Genomic DNA, 15,010 nt, shown 5'->3' with positions numbered 1-15,010 from the left:
CTTGTGTTCATAACTGCGAGGATTATAGCTTCACTTGTTGTAAATATTGATGATGCGTGGCGACTGACTGGTTTGACAAGTCGAAACTGGACTGACTCATCCATTTATTTGTATGAGCGGCAAAAGAATGTCCAGGTGGCTGGCAGAGCCTCTTGGAGGGTGTAAACCCTAAACCCTCAGATTGCAGGTCACTGTTTTACCATCGCTGAAACAACCCAAAAACTTTACTAATGATAACATGAGGCCTAAAAAATTATGTTTAAGCCTAAGGTTAGCATTCTTGTTCAAAGTTTGGATTGTTTCAGTTATAGTAAAACAATGACCTGCAACCTGTACTTTACACCTCCGTCTCCCTCTTCCCGACTTATCTAGGAAGATCGAAGGAGACTGCTCGTGGGGTACATTGCCTCACATGTAACCATTCGCAAATCACAAAAATAACCACTGCAGTAAAAGTTTGTTTGGGTTCTTTTTTATGAGTGGGTGTTAAGTCCATGCCACTAGGGATTTGTACAATTGAAGCTAATCCTCAACCAGTGCTGTTGTAAGGGCTATCCATTTCGACCCCTCTCGGAACTCAATGGTTCATTAAAAAAATTAAAATCTTCACTCCTTAAGGTGAGGGTTTTTTTGCATTTCATCGCGTTTTATGAAGATTTAACAGGGAAAGTTATCCATGTTCAAAAATATGGTTCATCAAAGTAGTAATTTAAGGGACTTTAGGGCAGGGTAATTTTGAATGGATTCTGCTTAAAAAATTTGATAAAAAGATTGCACCTTAAAAATTTAAGTACTGATACCCCATCAAAAATTTTTCATCTAAATTCAAATTTGGGATTAATGAAAAGCACCATTGAAAAACAAATAAAAAATTAATCTATAAGTTTTTTTTGAAAGTTTCATCTTACAAAATATCATTGTTTAATACCACTTCAAATATCCACTACAAAATTCGACCTAAATATCAAGAATGGGTTAGTTTTGATATATTCTTATTATTCTTACTATGAGCTCAAAAGAGCTCATAATAAGAATAATAAGAATATATCAAAACTGTGCTTCAATACCCCATAAAAAAAATTTCAACTTAATTCAAATTTGGGATTATTGAAAAGCACCATTGTAAAACCAAATAAAAAATTAATCTATATACTTAAAAAAAAAAAAGATTTCAAGAAAGAATAACAGCTATGAAATTAATTTGAAAAAAATATTAGAAAAATAGAGTGTGTTTAAATATTTGCATAATTAAATGGAACAGGAAATAATCACCATAGCATGACATTCTTGGAAATTCAGACGAATAAAATGGTTTTGTGAGTAAACTTTATGAGTAAACTTTGTTAGTAAAGGTTTTCATGACATTTTTTAATATCCATACGGTAATGTGTCAATACAGTCTTGGTTGATTGATTTGATAACTCTTTTGTTGTACCCAAATTTGAATACTTTTTCATTATACTTGTTTACAATTTCTTTTTTTTGCGAGTAATTTTGTTTTATTTTACAATTGTAATTTCTCTTATTTGTTTCTTTACAATTTTACTCAAGCTATCGTGATTCAAAACATTGTTTCATGGTTTATTGTAAAACCTTTAATAGCTGATTTTTGTTGATTATCACCATATTTAAAACAATAGGATTTTGGCCCTGTTGAAACAAATTGAGTGGTTTTTTTTTACCTGATAAGTCATCAGTCATTTCACCTAACATATCACCTGTTTTAAATTTTGTTGTTCCATTGTCAATGTATATGATTGAATCAATATCAAAATACAATACGTTTTCTTGTAAATAGTCAAGTTTTTCATATAGCATTTATCTTGCATGACTAGTGGTAAAACAGGCAATATAAATGTTAGTGAAAATATTGAAGGGCCGCAGCCAGGATGGAACATAGTTAAAATTTAAAAAACGATCTCTGGCTAAAATGATTAAAAAACTACGAGCTTTCGACTGCCCGAACTGCAGTCTTCGACGGGTAAAATGAATGATAAGAAATCGATGAGAAAATTTAAATAAAAACGTACATTGCAAAATGATGAGAATGTAGAAAATTTATGAATATTTGTTAAAAAGAATGTCGTATTGTCCAGGTAAAGGGCACGAATTGTTATCTGCGTTGGGTGTCACTGTGGTATGCCACGCTTCTAATGTTTTTCTCGTTCTAAAAGTGCCTTTGTCAATAACTGACGCATTCTTGAAATCAATGGTGTGGTTATTGGACCAAGCGTGATTGGCAATTCTAGAACCTTTGGCCACAGTTTTGGTGTTCCTTAAATGTTCTTTTTTTCGTGTATTGAAAGCTCTGCCGGTTTCCCCAATATAACACCACGAACAATTTGTACAGGGAATTTTATATATGACGTTGGTCTGCGATTCCATCGAAGGTCGGAATTTCGGTACTGGGAACTGTTGTTGTAGAGTGGTGAATGGTTTGTTTACAACCGTGACATCGTGTTTTTGAGGATGCGTGTCAAAGGCTCAGTTACTCCTTTGATGTAAGGGAGAGAAGCGAAAGACTTGCGTGACTCGGTTGGTTCAACCATCTTGAAAAACATTCCAACGAGTTCCTCCGGAGATACATCTGTTGTAGAAGCTCGAGTCTTTCTAGCGTGTATACTTTTGATAAAGCTAGATGGATAACCGTTGGACTCCAGAGCTGCCTGAACGTAATTAAGTTCCTGTTTTTTTCCTTCAGAAGAATTGGGTAGATTTAGAGCCCTGTGCAGGAGGCTTGATGTTGTGCTGACCTTGTGTTGCCTGCTGTGATGGGAATAAAAATCTAAGTATCTGTCTGTATGGGTGGGCTTTCTGTAAACATTAACAGCGATGACTCCATTTCTTCGGGAGACCAGAGTGTCGAGAAAGGAGATGTTTCCGTTACATTCGGTCTCAATGGTAAACGAGATGTTAGGGTCAATTGAATTTAATGTGTAATGGAAGGCTGAGACGTCGTTCTTCCCAATGATGCAAAAGCTATCGTCCACGTACCTTTTCCAAATTTTGGGGCGAACGGTTGAAATACTTATTGCGGACTGTTTGATCTCCTCCATGCAAAGATTGGCCACAACGGGGCTGACAGGACTGCCCATCGCACAGCCATGGACTTGTTTATAAATTCTGTCGTTGAACATAAAATAGTTGTTGGACAAGGTGAATTGAAGAAGTTTAGTGATGTCATTGATGTCCAAATTTGTCCTTGAAGGAAGGGTGGCATCTTGTTCAAGTTTCTTTTTTATGTACATACAAGCTTTATCTACAGGGATTGCGGTGAAGAGTGACACAACATCAAAAGAGACCAAAATTTCATTATCATCAATCTCGATATCAAATAATTCTTTGGAAAACTGCAAGGAGTTGGCAACAGAGTATCCGTTGCGATTCTGAAGCGGAGAAAGGATATCCATTAGAAATTTGGATGTGTTGTATAGTGCTGAGCCAATACAGGTGACGATGGGCCTCAGGGGGTTCCCTTCTTTATGGTGCTTAACAGAACCGCGAATCGCTGGTGGTGTGCCGTCAGTTGAGTGAAGTTTGCGGTATGTTGGTTCATCTATTTTTTGCTGTCTCATTAAAGAGAGGAGCATAGCGTTCAATTCACGTTCGATTCGGCGGAGATGAGGAAATTACTTCATAGGTGGATCTGTCGTTGAGTAAGGTTTCCATCGTTTCCCCTTGTCGGCCTTCATTACGACTCTGGACTGGTCTTTCTTAAGATTGTTTAAGGCTTTTTTTTCCTCTTTGGAAACATTACTGTGTGCCGGTAGTCGTGCCCTATGAAGAACAGCAGCAGAACTTGTTTTAACCGCATCTTTGGAATCATCAGGCAGGTGGCGGATGGCAGCTTCAATTTCAGCAACGATGTCCTTATGTGGTATGATGGTTGGCGTTGGGGCAAATTTGCCTTTCTCCAAGAGAGATCGTTCCTCTGGTAAAAGTGGTTTCGTGGAGAGGTTCACAACCCAGTTGTTCTTGTCGATGTCAGCTTTTTGAGAACCCCTGGTGTTCAAATTAGCGAGTTTTTTGGCATGTCTGGCATTGATGTTGTTATGAAAAGATGTTGCTCTGCTTTTCAGGAACGACATTAAAGTTCAATAGGTGTCCTCGTTGATCAGAGAAGACAGTTCACACTTGGTATTTTTAATGTTGTCCTTTGATGTTTTGATGTGATCGTGGCAGATGTTTATTCTCGCTCGGAGGCAATGCTTGCTGGCGCGATCCATGATTTGTTGGAAGACAGGATGGTTGCCGGGTGGTTTAAATCTCAACGATTTAGGAACAAACTGGTCTTGTAATGCCTTGTGACTGAAGTGAAGGTGACGATGGTGAGCTTCGAGCTTGAACGTGGTCTTTTCCAAGCGTCAAGCGAGCGAAAGGGCTTTCTGCCCAACCTCTTGGCGTATACGTGAAAATATTGAAGGGCCGCAGCCAGGATGGAACATAGTTAAAATTTAAAAAACGATCTCTGGCTAAAATGATTAAAAAACTACGAGCTTTCGACTGCCCGAACTGCAGTCTTCGACGGGTAAAATGAATGATAAGAAATCGATGAGAAAATTTAAATTAAACGACAGAATTTATAAACAAGTCCATGGCTGTGCGATGGGCAGTCCTGTCAGCCCCGTTGTGGCCAATCTTTGCATGGAGGAGATCGAAGAGTCCGCAATAAGTATTTCAACCGTTCGCCCCAAAATTTGGAAAAGGTACGTGGACGATAGCTTTTGCATCATTGGGAAGAACGACGTCTCAGCCTTCCATTACACATTAAATTCAATTGACCCTAACATCTCGTTTACCATTGAGACCGAATGTAACGAAAACATCTCCTTTCTCGACACTCTGGTCTCCCGAAGAAATGGAGTCATCGCTGTTAATGTTTACAGAAAGCCCACCCATACAGACAGATACTTAGATTTTTATTCCCATCACAGCAGGCAACACAAGGTCAGCACAACATCAAGCCTCCTGCACAGGGCTCTAAATCTACCCAATTCTTCTGAAGGAAAAAAACAGGAACTTAATTACGTTCAGGCAGCTCTGGAGTCCAACGGTTATCCATCTAGCTTTATCAAAAGTATACACGCTAGAAAGACTCGAGCTTCTACAACAGATGTATCTCCGGAGGAACTCGTTGGAATGTTTTTCAAGATGGTTGAACCAACCGAGTCACGCAAGTCTTTCGCTTCTCTCCCTTACATCAAAGGAGTAACTGAGCCTTTGACACGCATCCTCAAAAAACGCGATGTCACGGTTGTAAACAAACCATTCACCACTCTACAACAACAGTTCCCAGTACCGAAATTCCGACCTTCGATGGAGTCGCAGACCAACGTCGTATATAAAATTCTCTGTACAAATTGTTCATGGTGTTATATTGGGGAAACCGGCAGAGCTTTCAATACGCGAAAAAAAGAACATTTAAGGAACACCAAAACTGCGGCCAAAGGTTCTAGAATTGCCAATCACGCTTGGTCCAATAACCACGCCATTGATTTCAAGAATGCGTCAGTTATTGACAAAGGCACTTTTAGAACGAGAAAAACATTAGAAGCGTGGCATACCACAGTGACACCCAACGCAGATAACAATTCGCGCCCTTTACCTGGACAATACAACATTCTTTTAACAAATATTCATAAATTTTCTACATTCTCATCATTTTGCAATGTACGTTTTTATTTAAATTTTCTCATCGATTTCTTATCATTCATTTTACCCGTCGAAGACTGCAGTTCGGGCAGTCGAAAGCTCATAGTTTTTTAATCATTTTAGCCAGAGATCGTTTTTTAAATTTTAACTATAAATGTTAGTGTTATTTGAATTATCAATAAAATGATCTTTGAAATTGTATGTCATTTGAACCATGTCATCATTAACTAATTGAATATTTAACTTTTCAACTGTGTCATCCAGTAATATTTTATAAAACTCAGAAGGTTCTGTGACATATTTTGTTTGATTCATATTCGTACGTTGGCCAAATTTTCCCCAAAGGCTGTTTAAACATAATTTACTTATACTTCTTAAACCAGCACTGTATTATTGTCAATTGTTTTTCACCACAATTTAAAGCATGCTGCATTTGTATGTTATTTTTGTGTGCAATGTAGTCTAACCACATAATAGAAGTTTTACTGAAATTGTCTGTTTTTGTATATTCAGGTACAACAGCAATTTTGTTTTTAGGCATATAAGATGCACGATAAATTGCCATACAAATACTAGCAATTGTAGTATATATCTTAGTATATCAACATCTGATCTGCAATATTCAATCAACTCTTTATTGAAATCAAAAACATTTCCATTATTTACATGTACCTTCAATGTCTTAAAAAAGATATTTTTCTGTGTATGATCTACATGAAAAACACCAATCTTTCTTTTTCATTGATTTGTTAATTTTTGCATGGATTATTTTTGTTAACTGAACAGTATCCACCTTTAACTTTTATTTTTTTCATATAACATTTGTGATTATTACAAACATACTTTCCACAATTTGAACAATCTTTGTAACCACATTTGTGATTATTTACATGTTTACCAGTAATGATTCTTTCACATTTAAGGCAATTTTTAACTAAGTCACAAACAGTATCAGATTTATTTTCTACCTTAGAACGATATTTGAGATGATTTTTAAAACATTGTTCACCATAAAATTTTCTGTTACATTTATTACAAATTATTTCTTTTCCACCACATTTTCATGAAAGTAAAACAAGAAAGACATTTTGTTGGACACTTATGTTTGTCTCTTTTTGTATAAGTTCTTTTACATTCATGACAATAATAATAATCTGCATTACAAAAAGCAGTCATCGATTTAATAGCATCAAAATGATTTCTTGTTTTATATAAATAAATTTTATCTTCACAGCCTTTATTAGCTGTATAAATTATTTCGTTAAATTGTTGAGAATCTATTATATTGATTTCTATATTTAAATATTTTGAAAATTTATTTACATCATCAAGATTATTAACCATAACAACACCAACTTCTTCATGTAATTTTAATGCTTGGACTTTTTGTAAATTTCTTGATTTATTAAATCCATCATGTAATTGAGATTTTGACCAATTTTCTGGTTTTAAATTTCCATAAGCTGTAACAATACTTCTTGCTAAACAAATACTGTCATTATTTTTTATTGTCATAATACATTTTTTTCTTGCTGTTGTATCTTTTGACAAATATAATCTGCCTGAACCAGAAGGAATTTCTACACTTTGTACAGTAATTTCACTGTCTTTTAATTCAACACTATGATATTCAACAGTATTAACCAAATCTTCTGTTTCATTTAATCCAAAATCTTAAAATTTTGTTGATATTGGGTTTTTCAAATCGTTGTTATGCACAATAATTCTAAACATATCGTTATTTTTAAATTTTCTTTTCCTTTTTACTGTGTCAAGTATTTGAATTCATTTGTAAAAGAATTAATTTTTTTATTTTGAACATTTTTTGCCCTAATAATTTCGTAATTTGGTATACTTGTGCTTTCCTTTTGAAATATATCATCAGAGTTGAAAAATAATTTTTTGACAAGTAAATTTTTTATGAAGCTCTTTCCATGTATAACAAAATTCTTTTGCATCTTTTAAATATTTTTCAGATAATTCTTTCAATAGCCCTTTACCAGTTTGCATATCTAATATAATTGTAAGTGCCCTTAAGCACGAGTTTCTATGCCTTGTTTCGATTTAGTTTAATCTTTAAAGTCACACTAGGTAGGTCGTCACGCGCTGTTAAGTTGTCTCTCGTTTCCATACAGAAAGTATGTTGCATAAGACATCCATTGTGTAATTCCATATAATTTTAGAAAAAGGGCCCTTTGATCAGTTTTACAAGAACTTGTGCTCGGAATGAAAGAAATTATATCTCATTGCCTGTTAGTCACATCGAAGGAAGGAAAGGTTCTATTGATGTCAACACTCGCCAGATCCGGCAATAATGTAAGTCTGATTTACCTCGAATATCTCTTAAGCTATTTGCTAGTCCCTAATTTCGTAAATCAATTGTTTTAGTTTCGCGATATGATACAACAATAAAGGAGGCATTCCTAAAGAAGTTTGGTGCGATATACGTTGTGTTTATCCGTGGATTTTGTGCGGTTCAGCTAGCGGTGGACAAGCGCCGCCATAGTGAAAATAAGAAGAATTCAAGAGTTAGCGGGAGTCTGTAGATTGGAACACAGGAACATGGTGCAGGCAAGTCTTATGATTGAAGAAGTCACGAGCGAAGACCATCAAGTCTGGGTTGAAGCGACTGAAAGGGACGTAAGGGAAAGAATTCTCACTGAAAGGGGCGAGTCACTTGCCTTGGAAAGGCTTGCAGAGGAACGAAAGGCTGCACGCAGGAGCCGCTTTGAGAAGGCAAATTAAGAAGGTGAGCTCGTTACTTGAATCATTAGAAGAAAGAGACAAGAGTTCTAGAACAAGAGCGTGACAGTCTACACTTGTATAGGGACAGAATGAATGACGCTCATCACAATTATTACAAGGAATTGTACGACGCTAAGGAATTAGATGAGGCGTACAAGTGCTTTGATCTTTGGGATCGTGAACATTTCCAATGTCGTTTTAGAATTAATGAAGCTTTGCAGTGTGTGGAAAAACAAACCAGTGATAAAATGTCTCTGGTTTCTTCAAAATCATCCAAGCGTTCTTCCTCCTCCTCAGTAAGATCTAGAAGAGCAAAAGCAGCGGCTAAGGCAGTGTGTCTTGAAGTAGAAATGGACATTCTAGAAAGGGAAGCAGAGTATAAAAGGCTCGTAATGCAAAAGGAGTAAGCTAAGGCAAAGGCTGAGGAAGAAACTATGCGCAAACTCGAAGAAGAAGAAAGGCAAGAGGATTTCCCCCCTGTCTCGAAGTAGGAAACCGCAATTTTAGATGTCAAACCCAGGCTATTACCCAAAGAAGAACCTAGTGAAACGAAACCATTGAATGTTAACAGCATCTTAAATTCGAAAACTTCGGCCTTCGAACCCTCAAATGGCCCGATTGTAACCCAAGGTATACAATCTGTTGAATCACCATCACAAGAATTAAAGCCTAAGATTTCCAGCAGAACGGACAAGTTGACAGCTGTGGTAAAGCTTGTCGCCAAACAACAAAGAACAAGTTTGCTCCCAGCGCAGCAGTCTCCGGTTTTCTCTGGAAACCACTTTGATTACGCAGCATTCATCAGTGCTTTTGAAAGTTTAATAGAGTGTCGAGTCAGTGATCGGAAGCAAAGACTTTATTATTTAAGCCAGTACACTTCTGGGGACGCTAACCCCTCTGCAAGATCTGTGCAGAGGTAAGGTGGCTTGAGATGACCCTATCCCCGAGAATGTAAGATCGCTTTGGCTGAAATGGAGGGCTGAGTTACACCACTTAGAGGATTTCTCCGTTTGCTTCTTCACTTCTCGGATGCAAGCACAATTGGGTATGACCAGTGCTCGTATGTTCGTTTGGTAGACGACAAAGGCCAGATCCACTGTTCCCTGATTATGGGTAAGGCAAGAGTAGCCCCTTTAAAGATGGTCACCATACCACGTCTGGAACTCACAACAGCTGTGGTGTCAGTGAAGGTCGGCAACATGCTTCGTCAGGAACTCCAGTATGAACGTGTAGAAGAAATCTTCTGGACCGACGGCAAAGTCGTGTTAGGCTACATAAAGAACGACTCAAAGAGATTCCATGTTTTCGTAGCCAACCGTGTTCAACAAATCAGGGAACAGACCTCACCCAGCCAATGGAGACACATCAAAACAAAGTGTAACCCAGCTGACGATGCCTCATGTGGTATTACTGCCAAGGAACTCGTTGAAAAAGTTCAAGATGGATCTCAGGGCCAGAGTTCCTTTGGATGCCCGAAGACCAATGGCCACAACCACTCGAGGATCAAGACCTTGTTTTGCTGTGAGACGATCCAAAGGTAAAGAAAGTGACATCGTATGCAACAAGCACGCAAGAGCCATGGAACCTTGTTGAAAGCTTAAGCTACATCTCGGATTGGCACAGGGCTTGTAGAGCCGTTGCTATCTGTCTACACTACAAGCAAAATCTCCGTCAACTGGTGTCCTCCAAGAAAGAAAGGTGTGCTGAGACAGTCAAACGTTATCAAAGGCCTGCCCTAAACAGGCCGCCTTTTCAAGGGAGATGGGAATGTTAAAGCCGTTTCAAGAAGGACAAGATAGATCAGCTGCGCAGCAGAAAAAGAGAGCCATGAAAGCAACAAGTTTGTTGTATCGCTTCAATCCATTCCTTGACCATGATGGAATGCTGCGGGTTGGTGGTCGGATTCAGCAAGGGCATTTCACAGTTGATACAAAGTTCCCAGTCATCCTTCCGAGGAAAGGCCACATAACAGGCCTGATGAGAAAGTTCAGCACCAAGGTCGTAGCATGTCCCTAAACGAGATCCGAGGCAATGGATTCTGGGTTATTGGTGGCACATCAATTGTGGAATCCAAAATTGCAAATTGTGTTACCTGCCAGAAGTTACGAGGAACAGTCCAGGAGCAGAAAATGTCAGACCTTCCGAAAGATCGTCTGAAAGCGGCACCCCCATTTACCTATTGCGCTGTCGACTACTGTGGACCATGGTATGTCAAGGAGGGACGCAAGGAAGTAAAGAAGTATGTTGCCCTCTTCACGTGCATGGCATCACGAGCCGTACATCTTGAAGTCTCGAACACCTTGGAAACTAACTTGTTTCTCAACGCCTTGCATCGTTTCATCTGCAGAAGGGGTCCTGTACGTCAGCTTCGCAGTGATCAAGGAACGAATTTCATTGGAGCAAAAAGAGAGCTCCGCGAAGCCTTGCAGTCTATGGATCAAAGCAAGATCAGTGCTGAGTTGTTGGAAGGGAATTGTGATTGGATGACCTTCAAAATGAATCCCCCATCAGCCAGCCATGCAGGAGGAGTATGGGAACACCAGATCAGGACCATTCGCGGCATATTATCAGCCCTTCTGGAGAAAAGTACGAGTTCTTTGGGTGGGGAATCCTTTCACACGCTGATTTGTGAGACTGAAGCGATTGTGAACAGCCGCCCGCTAACAGTGGACAACCTAAGCGACCCAGAGTCACTATCTCCACTGATGCCAAATCATATCCTCACAATGAAAACAAAGCCGGTTCTACCACCACCTGGCATTTTCCAAAGAAAAACGTTGGAGAAGAGTCTAGCACTTATCATGCAAATTCTGGACCCGTTGCAAGAAGGAATTTCTCCAAAGCCTGCAAGAGAGGTCCAAGTGGATGAGACCACGCCGTAACATGCAAGTTGGCAATGTAGTTATCGTTAAAGATGACAACAAGGCAAGAAATCGGTGGAGCCTTGCTCAAGTGATAGAAACGTACCCCAAGAAGGATGATGGACTGGTGCGTAGTGTCAAGGTGGCGATTGGGGACCCTGAGCTCTCCAGCACTGGCAAGAGAGTGCATCCCACGTCAATTCTGGAAAGACCCATTCAAAAGTTATTCCTGCTGCTGCCAAGGAAGGAAAGTCTGGGATTCCCGCATGGGGAGCCTTTCAATGAAGAGATTCAGAAAAAGGACTAGACGTGGACATGTCAGTAACTGTGAACTTGTAACTTTAATCTAGTTTCGTTTTGTTTGAAATACGGTGATTTCAAGGGGAGCCATGTAGGTGCCCCTAAGCACGAGTTTCTATGCCTTGTTTGATTTGGTTTCTTTAAAGTCACACTAAGTAGCTCGTCACGCCCTCTTAAGTTGTCTCGCGTTTCCATACAGAAAGTATGTTGCGTTAGACATCTATTGTGTAATTCAATATAATTTTAGAAAATGGGCCTTTTGATCAGTTTTGCAAGCACTTGTGCTCGGATTGAAAGAAATTATATCTCATTGCCTGTTGGTCACATTGAAGGAGGGAAAGGTTCTATTGATGTCAACTCTCGCCAGATCCAGCAGTCTGATTTACCTGGAATATCTCTTAATCTATTTGCTAGCCCCTAGTTTTGGTAAATCAATTGTTTTAGTTTCACGATACGATACAACAATAAAGGAGGCGTTCGTAAAGAAGTTTGGTGTGATATACGTTGTGTTTGTCCGTGGATTTTGTGTGGTCCAGCTAGTGGTGGACAAGCATCGCTATAATAATATTAGATTCGTTATTATTTAAACCACCCTTTTCCCCCCAAAAAAATTAAATCATTATTTTTGTTCATCTATATATTAGTAGTACAAAATAAATCCTTAAGTAATTTTAACTAAATGAAAAATTCAAATAAATCAAAAAATGTATTAAACTTTTATTCACAAAAAAATTATTTTTTTTCATGTTTTTTTCATGAATTTGTGTCTGGAAATGATTCCATTTATTCTTTAAGAGATATGTTTTACAACAAAATTCACATAACCATTCTGTTTTGCACATATATTTACTTTTTGAATTTGTTATAGCTTGTTTTCTTTCTTCATCAGTAAAATATTTTGTATTACCATGAACTTTTTTTTCAACCATTTTATTATTTATTATTTTAATGTATAACTATATATTTATATAAATTTTTTTTACAATACTAAGGTGATCTTTATATGTTTCATGGATAAATTTTTCATTTGATTTGTTTATATCTTTTATGTATAATTTCAATAAAAATTTTGTCATGATCAAATGAAATATATAATTTTTTTTGTTTATTTTTAATCATTTGTTCAATTATACAATCAATAATTTTATTTTCTTGATTATTTTTATTTGGATTAACATATTCATTATCGTTGTTTGTTTTAGTTTCTAATTCATCATCAAATATTCTTTTACAAATTTTCTAGAAATATATAATTTTTATATGTTTTTACAAAAATAATTTTCAGAATTTAATTTGTAAATAACAGCATTGTTTTCTTTATTTTCTGATGCCATATAAATCAAATTTGTTTGACAATTCATTTAATCTAAAATCTGAATTAAATATTGTTGTTGATCTAATTCAATTCTTGTCTCAATTTCTCGTCTCAATTTTGTTGAATTCAAATAATTGTTTTACTATTATACTAAAAATATTGTTTAAAACATTTGTTTAAATAATGCTGTTAATATTTTCAGATTCTGCTTTGAATATGTAAGTCATTTATAATTTATATTACTTATCCCTACTTTTGTATTAAATTCGCGTTTTTAAATATCGTCAATATTATGTTTTAGCATTAATTTAAATATATCAGGAAGTATTTTAGCAATGCTATACAAATCATCAATTTTGGAATCAGTTAATTGATGTATATTTTTAATGTGATCAACCATAATATTATTTTATTCAATTACTATATATATTATCAATTATTTTCAACAAATAATCAGTGATATATGAACAAAAAATGAATGCTAAATTTAATTTTAAAAATGTTATACCCCAAAATTAATTTTTATTACTAACCTTTTAAATGCTTATTTATGGAATTTTTTGTTTTGGTGTAACAAATCTATTAATTTTGTCATATTTAATAAATACTTCATGGTTTATACCACTATTAATTTCTTTTCGATCTAATTTTATAAAAAAAATTGGTGTATTCATTTGATATATTGTATCAATAATTGAATCTAATATAGCTGACAATAATTTTATATTAATTTCATGTTCTTTAAACAAATAAGTATCATTATCATTATCTTTGTTTTTCAATATCACTATCAGTAATATCACTATCATTATTATCATCATCATTATCATTGTCATTAGTAATTGGAATTCTTTTTTTCTTTTTCTTTATCCCTTTTTAAAATCTTTGAATATGTTAAGCAGCATCTGTTTAACAAAGCTGTAATTTGTTTTAAATGTTTCATTTATATTATATGTACAGATAATTTTTTCATATGTTTTCAGAAAAATCTATGTCAGAATCCGATGAATATTGAAAAGATGAATATTGTTTCTGTTTCATAAATATTATCTGAATGAACATCAAAACTGCATTGAGAATCATCAATAAAGCTGTCAATTAAATCATATTGATCTAATTGGCTATCACTTTCATAATCGTTACCAATTTTTGAGTTATATAAATCTATACTTTCAGAACTCATTTATATTATTATATTAGAAAATATTTTTTGGTAATAAAATGAAACAATTTCAAGATTGGAGTTAATAAATTTTATTTCACCTAAGCTATTTTTTACTAGTGTGATAAAAGTATTATCATCATGTTTATCATAAATTTTATTTTCATCAAAATTATCAGTGGATTTTATATTATAAATTGTTAAATCACAATTAATAAAACCGCAAAAAAACTAATACAATTTGGAATAAATTTTTTTCAATATTATGTTTAAACATATCATATATTTTTGAATCAAAAAAATCTCTGATCATTACATTCTCAAAGAGCATTTTATAATTTATGTACAGAAAATAATTTTATGTATTTGTCAAATTCTTCAATGCAATCCAAGAATTAAAATCATCAGTATATCCTTTCCATTTTAACAAAGCTAGTTTCTTTTTATAATCTCTTTGAATGACTTTATCAATTCTAAATACATCTTGTTTGGCTCATAAAAACTGCCTTGTATATCTTCATCATTGAGATTCTTTATTTTGTAAGTAATTGTATTAGTGTATTGTATTTTATCAACTGTAAATATTTCTTCAGTCCAATTTGGAGTATAACTTTTATCAAGTGTTTTTCTTTTAGATTTTGATATTCGAACCTTATCACCAATTTTAAATTTTGGTTTGGATGATATTTGCTCCGCATCACCATATAGATTAAAGTAAACAACTCCTTCATTGTTCTTTTTACTAGTCATTTTTATTGAACTGTGTTTAGTGTTATTATACTGTGTAATATTTTAGGCAAAAAGTCTAAATATTGTGTATTTCCTCGTATAGTAAACTATTTCCGCATTTTATTTTTAATCGTGCGATTCCATCTTTCACTACACTAGATTTTTCTTCATTTTCTGTTGAAAACAGTGTTATTTTATTCTTACCTAAGAGGTTTTTCACATGTCTGTTATAAAACTTTGAGCCTT

The 15,010-nt window shown here is 35.4% G+C and overlaps 1 protein-coding gene across 2 annotated transcripts in view; it reads left to right on the top strand.

Annotated features, from left to right (window-relative positions):
• Positions 1 to 15,010, top strand: part of LOC137999224 (pseudouridylate synthase RPUSD2-like) — a 136,091-nt gene that overhangs the window by 103,720 nt on the left and 17,361 nt on the right. The gene's annotated exons all lie outside the window — the stretch shown is intronic.

Source organism: Montipora foliosa, chromosome 1 (genome assembly GCF_036669935.1).
Source record: "Montipora foliosa isolate CH-2021 chromosome 1, ASM3666993v2, whole genome shotgun sequence".
In the NCBI taxonomy this organism is placed as follows: Eukaryota; Metazoa; Cnidaria; class Anthozoa; order Scleractinia; family Acroporidae; genus Montipora; species Montipora foliosa.
This window is presented reverse-complemented; position numbering and strand designations above follow the sequence as displayed.